The sequence below is a fragment of the Schistocerca nitens genome, chromosome 7, assembly GCF_023898315.1.
Source record: "Schistocerca nitens isolate TAMUIC-IGC-003100 chromosome 7, iqSchNite1.1, whole genome shotgun sequence".
Lineage (NCBI taxonomy): Eukaryota > Metazoa > Arthropoda > Insecta > Orthoptera > Acrididae > Schistocerca > Schistocerca nitens.
This window is the reverse complement of record NC_064620.1, coordinates 379,270,337-379,290,807: the sequence shown is the minus strand read 5'-3', so window position 1 is coordinate 379,290,807 and position 20,471 is coordinate 379,270,337.

The window sequence follows — 20,471 nt, the reverse complement described above, 5'->3', positions numbered from 1 at the left end:
GAAATGATTGCACTGTCACAGTGTTTCCAAATGTTTGTGACGATGTTGCCAATTCTCAGCTGTCCTAGGAATAGCTCTGTAACGTTATGGGAGGAGAATCCCGTCATAGGAGGATACGGAGAGGAGGCGCGGGGTTTGGTTCATAAGCAGTGCATTCTCCTACCGTTTACGTCAAACATTCAGGTGTGTAATCTTCCATCACCATTACAGTTTTTGCCACAAAATATATACGAATAAAACACGTACCTTGTCACTTTGTGACAAAAGATTATTTCAGTAAAATAAAAAGTAATTGGAAATCAACTTTGCCCACCTGTCATGAAAAGTAAGATAACAAACACTTTGCACCTCGAATCGATTGCATCTAAGTGCAGTCTTGTGATCATACAAGTAAAATTTCATGAGTTGCACGAGAATGTAGAAACATATTGGTGCGAATGGAAGCTGAAGAAGCACAGTTAACTAATTATTCTGTGCCACGTAATAATCAATCTGAAAATTCAGAAGAGAAGAAACTAAAAATTATGCCCATTAAGACAGAAACTAATGTGCAGATGCGGGCACTGTGCAGATCTGTGCTTTTTCATCTTCAGATCTATAGAAATAATGTATACTAACCAGCGTATTCATTGTTTTCTTAATGTTTCCATCTTGTTTAGTCTTGTAGTGATGAACTGGATCCACACCCATGAGTCTGTTTCTTTGTATCCTTCCATCTACTATCTTTGTGTGTTATTGTGTGGTGTTCAAAAAGCAAAATATTATGCCTGCTCTCACGAGGTATTAAAACGAGGTCGCAAGAAGGCTAACGAATTATAATCAAAATACAGTGAGACGCCAATTTGTCTGTCGTCATGGTGTTAAGTCAACAGAAGTAGTTGGGTGTTATTGCCTGCATCACTGGCATCCCATTCTCGTCTTCTCATATTGAGATTTTCATGTTACCCTGAACACAAGACGCCGAGATAAATGTGTATATTCTCCGTGTCGAAACATCCCACATACCATTCATCCTGATCCATTCCTTACGCGCATCGGCAGCAATGAGTGATAGGAAAGCTGTTGTGAGGTGACGAATAAGAATAAAAATGGCAGTAATAACAAATCAGTAATCAAGGATGTTTACTACATTACAGACGATTAACAAAATAACCAAGAAAGGCTGAGTGTTTAATTGGTGCACTGTGTAGGTGTTCTTACCACTTTGTTACTGAATTCTGTTCTGGTAGTTGGCAGAGAGAAAAGAAAGAACCCCATAGCCATACATACCGCTAGTACAACGAGATATTACCTATCAACTATCCTTGCTTTACATGACGAGATGAACATGGCGTCAGCGAGCTGATATTTGAAATACGTTTCTGTTTTCTTTCTCTGTCTCTGTCTCTCTTTTTATTTTTTGAAGAAAGCATCGAGAAGCGCGAATAATAAGTAAGTAGGCATATAACCCGTTTACAGTTATTTTCATTGGGATACGTAATGTAAAAATAAAACTTTTAAGTGTATTATTGCGTAATTCCAGTTATTAACAGTCTGTTAGTGATCTTGCTAGCATACAGTCGGGTGAAACCGATCACAGAAGCAAGCAAAACACAAATATTTCTTGCACTATGCGCAACACACAAACGAAATCTCGCTGCACTCACGTTTTGTCCTATATATTGCACGGAAAACATATCTGATTCATGTTGCTAAATACAGATCCATCAGATATCAATGTGGATGCGTACCAAGTGTATAAAAGTATATTATGAAATGCGCAGAAAGTCACATAGAGGTATTTGACTGACACATAGACATGACCGAGATTGTAACTGGGGTCGACAGCATCGTCGTCTACCACCTTGACAACTCGAACGGTGACAGTGCTCGGCCGGTTACTTACGTTTACTGGTATCAAAGCTACAGCATGAAAGCACAAAAATGTTAATCACCCTAAGATCATTAACTTTGGAACCCATAGAAAGTAAAGCAGTCATCAGTCGGAAGAGTGGTTTGACCACCACAGTGCATTAATAGGCACGGTTTGTTGGAGGGGAACCTACAGTTTAGCGTGGCTTTCGGACCACTGTGCAACTCGGCACAAGCACTGCCCGAGCGAAAATAAATGTAAAATGGCAGATAAAAATCGTGGGCCTGAACCTGAGACCTTCATATCCGTAGTCTTGCTGTTTATCACTTTGCCACCACGCAGCTACTACTGTGGTTTCTGCTTGGCATTAAAATTAAGGATCTCTCGTTTGTGCCTGCGTTGGCACTTGCGTGTCCCTTAGGGGACCTTACATTTGGGATCACCCTCGTATACGTGTGTGTAAATACCTTCCGATGCCCACTCAAGGAAGACAAGGATGCACAGTCTAGCTTCAATATTATAAATATGTCTCAGTTTGTGGATGAACTCAGACTTAGGTTGATAATCATTATGAATATTTAACAGTCCTGTACCCACTGGTGTTAAACTCGTTTTCAACCATTGATTCGCAAAGCTACAGGAACACTACTTGTGATACTTCTTAGACAAAATACCTACGCAGTGCTATCAGACGAAAAGATCAACCTGATACAAACTGTGGGAAGTTTGTTTTACAGCCTTCGTACCTGGATAAAGAGCTTCTCCTATTTGAGATATCTGTGAACGTTGCTGCATAAGACGATTCAAGATGAAAGTAAAATCCTTCAGCTACGCCAATGTTTAAATAAATCGTCTTAACGGCACTAAATCGTGGTTTGTGAATCGTTTACCGACCGTACTCTGCCGCATTTCGCTGGTTGGAAGGCAAAAAGCTTACTGACTAATTTCACAGAAGGAAAATGGGGACGAAATGTCTCCCACTGGAAGATCATGTTGTTTTATTTAAATGATTACAAAATCAAGTAAAACGAATAGTGAGGTTGTCAGTATAAGCACATTACTGTTGTCAGTATCATGTTGCACCGCCCAGGCCTGTAATGATAAAGAGCCCGTTTAGGTCTGGCATATTGTATACAGAAGTGGAGTAGAGAGCACCTCTAAATTCTACAATCCGTATACATTGCGTACACACAGATATTACTGTTACAGTGTACTTATGGAGCCCAATGAGTGAATTGCATATTTTCCGGTGAGAAAGAGCACTGGCAAACAGTCATCGCTACGTTATGTTACTTAAACTGGTGTCATTCTGAGGTAGAATTTATGGTCAGCGGCTAAGTGTAATGACAATGAGTCGGATGCGGGTGTTGCAACTGTGAAATACTTTCCTTACATTATAGAAGCGAGTATTATATTTCAAATAATGTTACGAAAATTTAGAACTTGCATAGCTTAGAATGAAAATCTTTATGTTTATTGCAAACGAAAGCGATTGATTTTCTAAAACATTCTCTGTCATGCACAACTTGAAGCAGGTCACATCGACCAAATTAAATGGAAGAACTGACAGCGACGTATATCGACAGGCAGTAAGATCCCTTGGCTTTTGGTATGGCAGTATTCAACAGCCATTTCTAGGCGGGAGTAAATGAAGAAAGGCAACGCGTTTTTGGTATCAACTAACGACTTCATCAATTACTTTAGTTTTAATGTAATCTACGAGTAATAGCTGATGGTTGATATTAACATGAAAAGGATTCCGTGGACAGGGAAAGAACCTGTTCTTGGGCAACTACTTCTATGATGACCAAAAGGCCTTAAATGATCTTCAAGCACATGTGTTCCAGCAGCGGTATGAAGAAAATGATAGTAATAATGACGGTAATAATCGAATTATCCGGCAACTTCACACTTCAATGTGGATTTTCTCGAACTAAAAAATTTCCTGAATTAGTGAAAATTTCAAAATGGCTCACATCGAGGCTATGATGCCTAGAAGAGTCTTTACATCCTGCTGACGTGAGAACAGCATAATCTCCGCTTCAGAAGCTTGCTTCTACTTAACCATTTAATGGAATCGCATTTTTTCCATCGTGACTAATTTTGTAAGCTAAGCACATCGTTCGTTACGGCACACTCCTGGGGCTGGGAAATGTGGCCACAATGGTCTGGTGGAACGAACTATCACAAGTGCAATGCGTGGGTTCAGGAATTTACTTTTAAGAGGCACAAACTGATTTTCCTTACCTCTAGTAATCTCATGAGAAAGATGTTACAATCCAAAATCCGCATTAAACATCAAGTTCCTTCATTCCCAACTGGACAGAACCGGTTTACTTTGGGAAATAACATAGGCGGAGGTCATGGTAAACAGAAATACTGTCGCCAGTAAACTTACTAACATTAGAAAATTTTATTTTATTTGATGAACCGATAGTCATTTAAAGGAACAGGGCTCTTATTTTACTTGTACATGATTGATCTAGAGACGTTGAAAAATTTGGTGCTGGACTGTGATTCGAATTCGTATCTCCTCTTTCGAGGATCTGAATCTCTCGGAATAGTATAGTTCAATCATTTCGTCCCTTTGTCCAAGACTTCAATCTTCTCTACGTCTCCTCCAAAAGGTAAGTATGTGTGTCCGATTCCTGATCCAGTACAAAAATGTTCATAATTTCATTTGAAGCACTATCACGTGCACACCAGCCTGCTAGTAAAAATTAACGTGCATTTTTAATGTCTGTTCGTGTGTTGCCAGCAATTTCTAGTCAAACACCTACACATCTTTCTGTTGGTGAGTAAGCAATTGATATTTAAGCTATATTCGTGGACGATAAAGAAGAAAGATAGGAGTGCGCGTTCGATTGTCGCTCAGGCACAAAAATTTATATCCTTCAAATGGCTCTGAGCACTATGGGACTCAACTGCTGTGGTTATCAGTCCCCTAGAACTTAGAACTACTTAAACCTAACTAACCTAGGAACATCACACACACCCATGCCCGAGGCAGGATTCGAACCTGCGACCGTAGCAGCAGCGCGGCTCCGGACTGGAGCGCCTAGAACCGCACGGCCACCATGGCCGGCATTTATATCCTTATTTTGGATTCAAACACCTAGCAGCTGGTAAGGAAAACCGATATGTAACATTTGATTTTACTTAGTTAACAACCCGATTACGTATTAGGTTCGTATCTCCGTCACAGAACTTCACATCATTCGCTTCGTCTTTAAATGCGTACACACATTGTTACTTCTGAATGAAGGAATATCAGACATCTTTCGTGGTTAGTTAACAGGGATGAAATGGTCTTGATAGGAGTAACGGTTTATTACAAAAACTGTCGTCTTTTTTAATTTAGATTTGGTTACTGATATTGGCGAAAATTTCAGTAATTCATGACTCTTCACGGCTAGTCAGCAGTATGATATGATTAGATTAGATTAGATTAATACTTGTTCCATAGATCATGAATACGACATTTCTTAATGATGTGGAACGTGTTATTTTAATGACAGATTTCTTTACATACCGGTATTCAAATTCTTTACAACAATTTTTTACCCTGTCTCTCATTGTATTTTATTTATCTCCCTCTCTCTCTCTCTCTCTCTCTCTCTCTCTCTCTCTCTCTCTGTCTCTCTCGCTCGTACACACACAGACACACAAACATTCCTTTTTTTTATTTGTTTGGTGTGCTCGACTATCGGCGAGGCTTGAAACCGCCCATGAATGAGTTCCTTAGTTTTGAGTAAAGTTACGAAAGAAATACATAAACAACTATGAAAGTTACTGATTTATAAAGCTTAATTTGCAGTCAGTTCTGAGTATTATTAGTAACTACGGTCCAGTCACCAAACCTAGTTACACAAATGAGAATCAGACGCATTACGTATTCCAGGCCGTTGTAGCCGCATCTTTGAGACGCCAGCTATGGTCGCTTCCCAGCCCGCTGTAGGATCACATCGGTTCGTCTTCTTCCTGCTGGTACTGTAACTGAGATTTGGGAACAAGACAAGGTATGTTTGTCAACTCTGTGATCGACGAGCTACTTCCTGGTGTGCACGGAATTAAGCCTCAAAGTTCACTTGATTTTTCTTGTCATTTCCATTGAATAATCTGAGTTGTTATCGCTTGAGGTGTAACAAAAGATTGTAAATTTACGGTTTTCAGCCCAGGAAAGTCGATGCACTTGGAAATCTCAACTAATTACGTCCTTTAAATAGCAGTTTACGTGTTCTAGCCACTATTGGTCTCTTAAGAGGAAGGCCCAACACATACACGATTCATAGCTCTGTGGTGACGTGCTGGCATGTGAAAAAGCGTCTGTTATGGTTCGCGGTTACAGTGTCGCTGACTACTACGTTTTTATCCCTTCTGTGAAAGAGCTACAAGCAGGCAGATCAAACATCGATATGGAAATCGCGAGAAAATACTTTCAGTTCATAGTGCAGTAGTGAAAATCTTACAATGCTGCACAATAGGTAACTCCTCTTTCTGCTGCTGACAAGCAAATTTTGGGTTTCTAGGAATACCTAAATTTATTTATGAAATGCCACATTAGCATACCTGTTGAGTATGACAGAGCATACCAATTAAACACAGATCCAAACGAAATCTAGGTGAGTAGTATTTTACTAATTCGCTTTTGTACAAATACTCAGTTTTAATAAAACAGATTTTCGTTGTAAGGTTATCGTGGGTAGTTTTTGTGGTGTGCATACTGTAAGACCTTCGGTACACACACCATCAGATTATTTGACTTGTCGCTCTAGCGAAGTAGGCGAGTGTCAGCAATATGTCTCATGGTCTTATCGGGGCGTGTTTATCTTCTGCCGTTAGGTCGGACGATTGAAATGCCACTTGCACGCTGAGAGTAGCAGATTGACGGTGACCAACTTTAAACAGAACTTGATTAATTTTCACACACATTTATTAAAATAATAACAAGCATAAAAATAACTTAACTTGGTTCTGGATGCTATTTACAGTTGACAATCTGAAGTTCCTTTGGTCTTGGTACGTTAATCTTATTCTCATATCTCTGATACTTGACAAAAGTGTCTACACATTTATCTTCATGGCTATGTACAGGAATATGATGATCTTATTAGGCGCAGACTGAATCTTGACTATAGACTAATGCAGACTGAGTAATCGGAGGTCTGTACACTCGTTATAATACCTCGAGCATTCAGGTATCACTGCGCGAGTGTGATCCGCAAGGAGAAAAGATTCTACGTTAGCAGCAATCTCATTGGCTGCGTTATATATTAATACGCGGATCGGCGGAAGCAGAATTTGGTTTGTCTCTAAGGCAGCGCAATCTCGTAGTGCGGAGACGGAAGAGCGCTGCGCCTGCGCTGTTGTGCTGAGCGGGGCGCGCTCTAGTGGGAAAGTTGTGTACGCGCTGACTATGCGGAACTATGTACACAACAGTTTTATTTCATTTATTATAATACAGTGCACAATTTTCGTAAGGTTTCTTTTAGTGTTCTTAAAACAATACTAAACATGAGAGAGATATTAACCATCAACGATATATGCGAATTCTCTGATGTTATCTATAACAGTTGACAATGCACATGCAGTTTATTGACTACATGCATGTAGAAAACATGTTCTCAGTTAAAGATGAAGAAGAATAAAATACCACTACTAGACGACAGCTAATGTAGAAAATAATTTTCTGATTATTTTGGCACGATGTGCTCTCCCCATACATAATACAAAAGCTTCGAGATGCATCTGCCGCCTGGCCATCTATTAAACCTGAAAAAAAACAAAATGTCACAGAAGTTTGCCCTTTTTCCACATGCAGCTCTTTTGGATTGAGAAATGAAGGGAATTATGTTCAAAGTTCCATTAAATTGATAACTTCAGGAGACATCAGCGAATGTAATACAACTCGCGACGTCTTATTTACGGTGCGCGAGGCTTACCGTTATGCTACTAATTGTCACGTTGCTACAGTACCTCAGGGATTTTCTCTGCCTCGTGATGGCTGGGTGTTGTGTGATGACCTTAGGTTAGTTAGGTTTAAGTAGTTCTAAGTTCTAGGGGACTGATGACCATAGATGTTAAGTCCCATAGTGCTCAGAGCCGTTTTTTTTTGCTACAGTACCTCCAGAAGTCAACAACAGTTCCTCCAGAACTTCCGCATTCCACAGTGCTGTGAGATAATGCATATGGCCAGATCTGGACTGCTGAGAGCCAGACAGCTACAGTTTTTCTTTTACACAGCACGACGTTTTCAACAAACAGATAGCGCAATAGAGTAGCTCAAATGGAAAGGAACACTTCCATTTTAAATTTTTGCACCCTACACTGTTGTCAGTTCTGTGTAGGTGGAAGTTAGGTGATTTTATTTCGGTGATTACAAAATAGGGTCGAATATAAGCACTGGGTGGCCGAGGCAGCTAGCTCACTGCGATTCGGTGAACCAAGTAAATGAATGTACTGAACACGCTGCAAACCACTGCAGAGAGCCTGTGTGTGTCAGAATTCTCATCCAGTGTGCCGCAAAGGTGTTATGATAGAAAAATGAGTCTCTCAGGAGAGCGTTTGGTGGTCTGTTGGATTGCTGATTGGTTCCTATGATGCTAGTCTGGGTTCGATTCCAACTTCTGCCAATGATTTTTGAGAGGGAGAGACAGATTCTATTCCCTTCTGGCTACGCCATGTGAATAAGGTATAATGGCATTTTGTTCTGAAATTCACATTAGACATGATATTCCTTCTCTACCAAGTAGACGTTAGGTTGAACCACAATAAAGTCAGGAGTGGCGAAATGTGGGAACTCTATCACCAGTAACCTTTCTTATACTATTTATTTATTTCTAGTGACGAGACAAACGCTAGGTAGGGTCACAGGACACTTATTCCATCTTTTATTTGAGCTTCTGTATGTCGATAAAATTGGTTCTGAACTTTGAATGCAACTCAGGCCGCCCTTAACGCGGAGTTTGATCCCTTCGTGACAATACAGCTCGACTACAATTTGTTGTTTGTTCAAAACTGTAGATTCCTCAAAATCTCCACATGTTGCGGGTGAATGGGTTCGAATCCTGGCCCGGCACTTAAGTTTTCATTATGTATTATCAAGCTCTAGCATGAGAACACCTATCTGCTGGTGTATAATAATTTTAATTTTTAATGCATTTTCATTCGATGTCAACAACTAACGATATCTGACGTTTTTGACTCCCAGTGAGATACAGAACTATTTGAGAGATCACTGTAAGTTCAAGGATGTTATTCCGAGCTGCTGGTGGAGAAAAATTAGATAGCTGACGTCTCGTTTTGTATAGTCAACGACGATATGTGTGGGTTTCTATTCCCAGTCAGCACTGAACCCTTCGTCACATTATTTCTAGTTCCAACATGCTCACATGTCGCTTTTGGTGTAACAAACCCATATTTAACGTTCGTTTTCTCTAGAATATAACAGCGATAGGTGCCGGGTTGGAGTTCTGGGAAGGAAAAAAGTAATGTTTCGTCTCTTCATTTCAGTTAAAACATCTAACTACTGCCGAGAAGATCCGATATGTCACAGTTAATTGTGCTTCGATAACAATCCGATTAGGTTCTGGATTCGAATCTCTGTCCAACATAAAGCTTTACCTCACGGCATTTCAAGTAAGTTACTTGTGAAGAAGCAATACTTAACGTCTCTCGTAGTTCGTTAACAGGGACAATAGATGCTGGGTAGGAATTAGCGTCCGTTAAAAATGTTTACGTTATGTAATTTAAATTAGATGTTTGCTAACTGATACTGTCTAAAATGGAGGTATATCACTCTCTGTATGCCTAGTCAGGAATGACTGTTAGTTTCCGTCAGTCACGAAATCTTAGTCTGCATGACCTGGGTTTGAATCCACACGCAGAACGAGACGGCTCGTCGTGTCATGTGAAGTTCGTACATATTCTCAACTAGCTGCTCGTGAATAACTTAAATTTTTAATGTCATTTTGTGTTAAATAACAAGTATGGTATGTTACTTTGAAGAGGAAATATGAATACGACGAACTTACTACGTGCATTAACTATCTGACGTAATAATGAGAGTGGTAACATTTCAGGTATGTCATTTATTGCAATAAATGTGAGCTTACTAGCCTTAAGAACATTCTTATCTGTGATAAGGTGTTCCCTGATATTTCTAGTACCGTGGTATTACTTTACATCTTCAGTTATTGCGATACAGAGCAGAGTTTTCTAGTGGAGACTTGTTGGAACCATTTTCAATAGTCAAACGACTGTACCGAGGAGCGATTTGATTACCTGCTAGACAGCTGCGTTATGTGGGTTGCATGTGAATCAGGCGAAATGCAATTCAGGTCGTTCGGATACTTTTGAGCACGACTGTACATTAGCACTGCGATCTGCGGGTATGGGTCTAAAAAAGGAGTTGAAATAAGACAACAGGGGAAAACTATACGGAATAAACCCGCATCTGGATGGAAAAATATAAAAGCGCACCAATGATGAAAAATCAACAAATGCCCGCAAAAGCCACATGGTGGAGAAATGAATGAGAAGTGGAGACTAGACTGAGAAGAAATTTTCCGCTGGAAGAATTAGGTGCCTTGTCCTGTACATAAATTATGTAGTGGGAGACGGTAACTCCATCAAGCTGTAAGTGGATGATGCTGTTGTACATAGAAAAGTCACAGCACTGGAACATTTTTGCAAAGAACCACAGGAAGAACCGCAGATGATCGAGGCTTCGTGCAGGGATTGACAGCTGATTTCAGCATGAACAAATGTTACGTATACCGTATAAATAGGCGAAAATGTCTGTTATTGCGCGAGTACACGATTGAAGGAACAAGAACAATTATAACCACTAACAGTCTCAGAGTAAGCATACGAAGATATTTAAAGTAGCACGGACACGCAAATCTAACAGTAGGAGAGACAGATGCCAGACAGATTCATCAGAAGAATCCTCAGCAATTGTAGTCCACCCCAGAAAAAATTATCTCACTGAACCCTCGTTCGAAGAGTAGCTAAGATTTGCTCCTCAGTTGGTACCATTAGAAGCTGGGACTGATAGAGTAAACAGGAGGAAAAATACAGCTGAAACAACGTCTGAACGTGATACCTTGTTGTCCACGGATTATCTGCTGCTCAGAATGTATACCATTTTTAACCATGCAAACAGAGCAATCGATGTGAGAAATATGTTGCTTTGTGAGATAGGTGTGAGCATTTTGTTATAATTTTAATACAATACCTACAAATTTAGTCAGTTATACCGGTGTATTACAGAGTATCAAACAGTCCCAATCAGTGTCAAAAACAGGAACTGTGTGTAATCTGTCATCCAGCCACTCCTCGTCGTTTGCAAAATATGTGAAAACATTTCGCATTGTACGAAACGCAGCCACGGGCAATATTTTGTTTGGTTTACCGGAAGCACAAAATCGAATGCCTATCTGTGTTCATCTATTCATTAGAGTGTGTGTGTGTGAGAGAGAGAAAGAGAGCGAACGAACGAACATGCAACGTGAAATTTATCTTTGTTCACGTTGATCGCTTGGACCTATTGTCGTTACTCACGTAAAAGCTTGTAGCGCTGTACTTCAGAATTATGATAAATTGATATCATCCTCCAGAACATTTAGGCAGTAGTGGTATGGTTTTAGCTTTCAAATAATCTTTGCGTACGTTCTAATTCCTGTAATGGTAAAAAAACCTCAGACATCGAAACATATAAAGAGAGCCTTCGTCAGAGGAATTAACAATTGAGCACACACATGGAATTACGAGGAAAAATTCAGTAATTAATAACTTACAAGGGGAGGCCATAACGTTGGGATTACACTTTACTTCAAAGTTTCTACACTCTTAGTAGTCTATTACAGCGACTTAATGTGCAAGCACAAAAAGTAAGGTGAACTACTCTGACAATTCCGAGAAAATCGCAGAAGTTTTACGCTTCTGTTATGTGACTGGTGTATCTGAGCGTTGATACCACACGACGGAGTTCATAATGATCAAGTGGTTACTGTTCGGGCTACGTAAAGCGAAAGTGTATGATTCGACGCTCCGGTCAGACGTAATTTTTAATCTCTATTTTTTTCATCATTGGACATTTTATTTAATTTATTTCACATTTGGGAGGTAATATGATTTTTAAAAAACAAGTGTATTTGCATGAAATTTTAGTGAATTTCTGCTTATTTGACTACTTGTATTGTATCGTATTGTGTTGTATGTTAACCGGGGGCCTAGAAACGACGGAGAGTCTCCGTCCCCGCCGCAGCCGCAGTGGTCCGCAACCCCACCACGACTACCGCAGTCCACGTCACACCTCTGCCGCCCCACACCGAACCCAGGGTTATTGTGCGGTTCGGCCCACGGTGGACCCCCCCCCCCCCCCCAGGGAACGTCTGACACCAGACGAGTGTAACCCCTATGTATGTGTGGTAGAGTAATGGTGATGTATGCGTACGTGGAGAACTTGCGCAGCAATGGCTGACATAGTATAACGGAGGCGAAATAAGGGGAACCAGTCCGCATTCGCTGAGGCAGATGTTAAACCGCCTAAAAACCATCCACAGACTGGTCGGTTCACCGGACATCGACACAAATCCGCCGGGCGGATTCGTGCCGGGGACCAAGCGCTCCTTCCCGCCCGGAAAGCCGTGCGTTAGACTGCACGGCCAATTGGGCAGGCTATTTGACTACTAACTATTTTTAATTATATTTAATTGTTAGAACAAACATATTTATGACTATCGACAAGTAAGTGGAGAAGCGCATAGAGTCTTCCTGAAAATGTATGCCTGCCATCATTAGTAAGGTACCCGGAACTACTTTGCACCTCAACGCTTTGAGCTGCAGACACAGAGACAGGCCTCTTTGGCAGTTAACCTGCGTAGCTGTGAGACGTGGCTAACGTAGCAAGAACGAACAGTGGAGATGCAAAATTTTTGAACATCATGGAATTTACACTTGCACTACAAAAACGTAGGTTCGAGTGGAAGTCGAAGTGTTGCTTCATACACGTTTGTCTTCCGAAGCTCGAACGCAAACTACTTGATCACCAAGAACTTCTACGTCTGGCAACTGCGCACACACACACACACACACACACACACACACACACACACACACACACACACACACAAACACACACTAGTTACATAATAATAGATGCGTAAAACTTCTCTTGCGATTATCTCGGTATTGCTAGAGTAGTGCACCTTATTACTTGCACAATATGTTGTTTTGATGGCCTACTTTATTTTATTTTATTTTTTTTTTTTTTTGTTCTGCCGTTTTCCCGCAGGTATGCAGGGTCGGCATGGTTAATCGGATTTGGCAATGTTAAATTAAGGAGTGGCCAGATGCCCTTCCTGCCGCCAGCCCGTCTCCCCCCCCCCCCCCCCCCGAACGGAATTAGTGTACCCCAAATGTCTGCGACTAGTGTAATCCATGGAATAATGCGAAAGTGTCCAGATGTCTGCATGCCATGTAACTGAGGCGGGATGTGGGGACCAGCCCGGTAGTCACCTGAGGGGATGTGGAAAACAGCCTAAAAACCACATCCAGGCTGGCCGGCACACCGACCGCTGTCGTTAATCCGCCGGGCAGATTCGATCCGGGGCTGGCGCGCCTACCCGAGTCCACGAGGCAACGCATTAGCGCTCACGGCTAACGTGGCGGGTCGTTTTGACGGCCTACTAAAGGAGTACAAAGTTTGAAGTAAATCCGTGATCGTAACGTCGTGGCTTCCCCTTGTTAGTATTTCCGCCCAGAATAATCTCAAAGTTGTTTTTACTTAGAAATACTTTTTCATTGCATCTATGGGAATGCTGTAACGATAAGAGGCTGCTTTCATATTACCAATTTTTTGTATCACACAGACAATAAAAACCTTAAAACTTCCTGGCAGATTAAAACTGTGTGCCGGGCCGAGACTCGAACTCGGGACATTTGCCTTTCGCGGGCAAGTGCCGAGTTCGAGTCTCGGCCCGGCACACAGTTTTAACCTGCCAGGAAGTTTCATATCAGCGCACACTCCGCTGCAGAGTGAAAATCTCATTCTGGATTAGTAATTATATTTTGTATTTATTTCTTTACAGCATAAGGCAGTTATAATCAACTATAAGGTTGCCAAATCAGCACGTATCATTAAGAAAATACAGCAAGATGGTATTGGTTTATAAAGGAGAAAAACCTGCTAATGAGGTCTGCATTGACACAGAGCTAATAAATGGTTCTGATAAAGTCAGCGCAACCACTATTAAGAACAAAACGAGAAAGAATGCTTGCAGTCTGATATTGGAGGGGGGGGGGGGTTCAAAAAATGGTTCAAATGGCTCTGAGCACTATGGGACTTAACTTCTAAGGTCATCAGTCCCCTAGAACTTAGAACTACTTAAACCTAACTAACCTAAGGACATCACACACATCCATGCCCGAGGCAGGATTCGAACCTGCGACCGTAGCGGTCACGCGGTTCCAGACTGTAGCGCCTTTAACCCCTTGGCTACAGCGGCCGGCCTAGAGGGGGGGGGGGAGGGGGGGGGAGGGACGGAGGAGAAAAATGATTTTAGAACTAAGTGATCTAATTGGGGCCGTGTCGCTACAGTATAACAAAAAAATGGTTCAAATGGCTCTGAGCTCTATGGGACTTAACATCTGAGGTCATCAGTCCCCTAGAACTTAGAACTACTGAATCTGGAGTAGACGGTATTGGTACTTCAGGTTCATGAGGAACAGGCCGAATGGGTGATTGAGTGTTAGGGTAAGAAATATCCTTTTTGTTTTCCAAATTGAAACCTCGTACATTGCAAGAACAAGAATAGCAGTCATCACTACGGTTTTTGGGCTCCCTCCAAACCATTGGTATTCCAAAACATAAGGACTGCTTTTTACGTTGAAACCGTTGCCCCAGTTCTTCAACACACACTGAACAAACTTTGTGTGGGGCCTAAGGCTTATCTTCATCGCCTAACTTTATACCAAAATCGGCGAAATATACTTTTCCAACAAAATCGGGATTGTTTCTTTGTCGCTTTTTAACGGTATAGTTACCACGAATATAGCAGAAGCAATCTGGCGAGTTTATACATCCTCTGATAGCGATTGTCCTTTGTCCTTGAAACAATTTCACAACACAAGAAAACAGTCACTACTTTAAAGCACTAGTAACAACAACACGTGTACAGCACAGAGTGAAGAGGTTCTGTGAACTGTAGGACAATAGCAGAAGCTCACTGCTTGATGATGGCGGGAGAAGGGGCAGCGCGACAGACAGGCAATGACATGAAAATACTCCTGGTTTCTCCTAATTACTCTTTATTTTACATATATATAGAATAAAAACGGCTAAATAACAGTTTACGGAGATCCTAAAAACCAAAATCCAAACTCACTAGATTGCTGAAATATCCAAAATAGCTAAAACTAAACAAGCAGTTTGTAAAATAACTGTACGTGATGGAATTTGTTCACTATATTTCCCGAAATCAAAGTTGAAAACACTATAAAAATCACTTTAAAAATCTGAAACAATTTTTATGTCGCAGACTTGTGTAATTAAGACTGATATTGAACTGTGGATCGATGGAAACTTGTAGGACGGATCGCGTTTCTTTTTAAAACAGGTCAGTACTGTTGTCCGAATGTGGCGTCAAGCGAACGGCTGGTCGCAACTGGCGCTGCGTCACGGGCAGTATTACTGTGGGGCAGTATTATGCTACGGCGGACATAATCTGGGCTTCCAAGACACGTATGATAGTAACCGAGGGCACCGTGAAAGCTGTGGACTACGCGAACGTTACCGTGGACCACCTACAGCGTTTGATGCTTGATGCCTACCACAAAGGCAATGACATCTTCCAGCAGGATAACGGTTGCGACACAGAAACATGCTACATTGGGTTGAGGAACACGATAATGATCGCACGTTGATTTCTTGGCCACAAAATTGAACACTTGTGAGATTTGCTGAGCGCAAACTAAACACCCACAAACACTACGGCGTAGTTTACAAAAACAGCGTAACCTGTGCTTAGATATGTGGTGCAACATACATTCGGAAATCTACCAAGATTTTTGTAGAATTCAGGGCTAGCAGAATCGCTGTTTTAAGCACCTCAGATGGTCATAATGTTCAGGCTCATCAGCGTGTGTTTTTTTGTGAAACGTTAAAACGAGGACCGAAAAGCGATGTTAAAATTAGAAATTGTTTGTCATTTCTAATCTAAGCTAGCTCAGTGTTGCGACTATGACATAATTAGTGTCGTTGAAGCAAGTAATGCAACACATTTTTTTTCCTGAAAGCAGGTTTATTTTGCTAAAGATTCCAATTGCATCACATCATTCTCCACTCTTTTGGCTACAAAACACTATTTTTCAACAATATCTGATGATGATGAGGATGATGTTTGGTTATTGGGGCGCTCAACTGCGCGGTTATCAGCGCCCGTACAAATTCCCAACCTTTGCTCAGCCCAACCTCGCGACATTCATGAATTACGATGAAATGATGAAGACAACACAAACACCGAGTCATCTCGAGGCAGGTGAAAGTCCCTGACCCCGCCGGGAATCGAACCCGGGACCCCGTGCTCGGGAAGTGAGAACGCGACTGCGAGACCACGAGCTGCGGACTCAATATCTCCACTCAGTCTTACGCCACCTTACTGGGAAGACCTATATTTCCTTATCGTACCACTCTACTGGTCTACGTCGGAGCCAACTGCTTCCTGCAACAGTAACCTCTACATCATTCACGTATTGCTTTCCGCGGAGTGAATCTTTCATTGGGTCAAGCAGATGGAAGTCGGAAGGTGCGAGATCCGGGCTGTAGTGTGGACGAGGAAGAATAGACCTTCCAGTACCCCAGCTGGCGGACGAATGTCACCAGTACCAACAGAGACGACCAGTTGAGCAGCAAGGTGTTAGATTGTGATCCATCGATCACCTCGAACGACAGTGTCCGCACCTTCAAACATTGCTGGGGTCACATCTGTGTGCGGCCGGCCGGCACGTGGAAGATCCGACAAGTTTATATTACCTTGTTGCGATGAAGGCAGACGCCTCGCCCTGTGTCCGTAGACATTATGCAGACGCTTATGAATACCTACGATGCTCCGGTTTTCCGTCAGGAGAAGCCCTCGTCTTGAGACGCATCGCCATTACAGGCGACTACGTATAGCGCTGCCTCCTATCTGAACTTCATGAAACTACAGGTACTCAAGCGGGAGTATTCGAAGATGTCCCACCGCAAACTTTGCATTTTTTCAGCCGAAAATGCCCGAGAAAAAAAATACGTTGCATTACTTAACCGAACGCCCCTCATATATAAATGGTTCAAATGGCTCTGAGCACTACGGGACTTAACTTCTGAGGTCATCAGTTCCCTAGAGCTTAGAACTACTTAAATCTAACTAACCTAAGGACATGACACACGTCCATGCCCGGGGCAGGATTCGAACCTGCGACCGTAGCGGTCACGCGGTTCCAGACTGTAGCGCCTAGAACCGCTCGGCCACTCCGGCCGGCTTCTCATATATACGTACTCCACAGGACACAGTATGGTGTGTGGCGGATAGGTCCACATACCGCTACAAACTATTTCCTTTCCTATTCAACTCGCAAATGGAGCAACAGAAGAACAGCTGCCTCCGTACGAGACCTATCTTCCTTTGTTTTGTCTTCGTGGTCCTTACGCGAAACGTGCGTTGGCTACAGTAGAATCATTCTGCGGTCAGCTAAACTTTCTCAACAGTGCCTCTCGAATAGGATTTCGCCTTCCCTCCAGGGATTCCCATTCGAATTCACGAAATATCTCCGTAATATACACGTACTGCACGAACCTACCTGCAAAATTCTGAAATTCATCGATGCCTTCCCTTAATTCGACGTGGTGGGGAGCCAAAGACTCTAGTGATACTCTGGAATGGTTGGCACTTGTGCTCCGTACGTGATCTTCTTTGTAATTGAGCTACAATTCTCTAAAACTCTCCCTGTAAACACTGGAATCGACCATTTGCCTTCCCTACTATCTACCTACCGTGCGCATATCGCCTTACAACGGTACGCCTAGATATTTAATCAACATGGCTGTGTCAAGAAGGAAACCACTGCCATTGTATTCGAAAATTACATGATTGATTGACCAGCTCATCTGCATTAACTTAGGCCTTTCTACATTTCGTGTAACCTGCCATTCGTTACGTCAAATTGAAATTCTGTCTAAGTCGTCCTGTGTTGACGCAGGGAAAGGAGTGCGATGGTACAAAGAAACACAGCAGAGGAAAGGAAAAACAGTACTACCCTGACTGTACCAGAAGCTGAAAGCGACCATCGTTCATCTCTTGGTACCTCTGGGCCCTGGTCAGCAAGTTAAGGCGGATCGAAGCTGGACTGCGGGAATTGCCGCAGTGTCACCCGAAATGCTCTGCTGCAGTTCGTGAAGACTATGATGGTTGTTGCGATACATCTTTGACTTGAGGGATCCCCACTCAAAGAAATCTCACACTGACTGGTCAGGTGACATGAGTGGCCAACTATGGCAGCGACTAAACTGACCTCGGCTAACAAGTCTGTCACGCGTGACGATTGTGTAAATGTACTCCAAAATTCGGTCGGCTGTATGATCAGTTGCTCCATCCTGTTGGAAGTAACGATAGGTCTCTCACTTCTCCGGTGTATTCCCATATACACCTCCGATCGCGTCCACTCGCCCGACCTACTTTTATTTGTCCCACCCGGTACTACCATACAGCGCAAAAAGTCGAGCACAGCTGCCCACTCAGTCAGACAGAACATGTGTGTGCACAGAGAACAAGGCCAGACCTATCACACTTCCGTGGAGAATTCCCGATGATACCCTTGTCTTTAATTTGTACTCACCGTCGAGGAAAATGTACTGAGTGCTATTACTTAAGAAATCTTCGAGCCACCCACATATTTGGGAACGTCTTCAGTGTGTTTGGAAATTCATTCACAAACGCTTTCCGGAAACCTATTGTTCTTCATCCATGATTCGAGGATATCGTGCAAGAAAACAGCGAACTGAGTTTGGCATAAACGACAGTTTCTAAATGCAGGTGTACTCTTGACAGGAGCTTTCCTGGCTCAGAGAAATTTGTTCTATTCGTACTTAGGTTATGTTAAAAATTCTGCAGCAGACCGATGTTAAGGATTTAGGTCCACAATTGTGCAGGTCCGTTCCTTTAACCTTCTATTATGTATGAATCACATGTGCTTTTCACCAGTCGATTAATACTTTCCTTTGGGCTAGAATTTCGCTATAAAGTCTTTAACTTTAAAAGGAATTATGTCTTGCAGTACTGTTAATATTTACAGATCAGTGCGTCAGAGTAGAATTATCATGCGCGAAATAGTCGCTGCGTTTGAGCTGTTACCACAAAAGACTGATTTTGTTTCTCGAGAGTTTCAGAGGAGGACAGCATGGCGGAGTATTCGAGTGTGCGCAATGCTTTGTCGCACATGAAGGGAGGGTACTGTTTTTGTGACCTTTGAGAGCATCACTGTTGAAATGCCGATTGTCAGTTCGTTCTTGACACGTAAATCGGTCGCGAACACAGGCAGAGCGGCAGAGGGTTCTTTTGTTTCGTGTTCGACCTCTGTATGGGGTATCCGTCGAATGCCTTTGGCTGATATCCACGCCGAAACAGGTGCCTCCTAAACTATCACAACACACATACGGTGTTTTCCTACTACAGACGATGGCGGAACGTCAAATGAAGATGCAACTAGTCAATTTTCGCACTTCCATTTACGGCCCAATAACAGTATTGCATTGCCTTCTAAAGCTGCATAATGTTTCGGTACGATTCAGATCATCTTCAGACAGAAACATCATAGTTCACGTCGGGCCGCCAACTTCCATGCAATGCAGCACTCTGATATAAATATTTATGTAGCTCATGTATTTGTGTATGTAACTAAAATTTTCCGGTTCCAACGCAATAATAATAACAATAAAGTAGCGTCATACACCTATACAGCGCTGTGGCCACAATAGTTAAATCTTACAAACGGTTGAAGCACTTCGAACAGGCAGTAACAAGAGACTGAAAGCTATTCGGACCACAAACGGATGACAATAGAATTTCAGATGAAAACATTACGTCTGATTAACACACAGCGCTTCAGTCAAGATCTCGAGTAACTTTTATTCTACACTTTCCAAATGAAATAACTGGCAATATGTTTTGTACAGATGTTGGCCCAAAGCCCCTAGGTATTTGGAAAACATCACGCTACACAATTATGATTTGGTGATAAAAATATCTGTTGCTTTCTCCCTGGCTCCATCTTCAGATCACCGCAGGTATCATAAAATTATTTACAGTAAGAACTTAGCAAATACACTGATCTTATAATACCTGAATATGATATGAAACTGAAACCAGTAGTGAATAAAGAATAATTTTCGCAGCAGCTCTTGGCGGTTTGAAGTGTGACATTCTTTAGGAACAATTTGATGTTGCAGACAAAATGTAGGTAGAACATAGAAAGTATAAAGATGCACGATACCAACTCAACGTGTACTATCTGAATATTTTTTTGTCACTGTTGTGCTTTGTAGGTTGCAACAGTAATGTGGTAAAATTCTCTACATCTA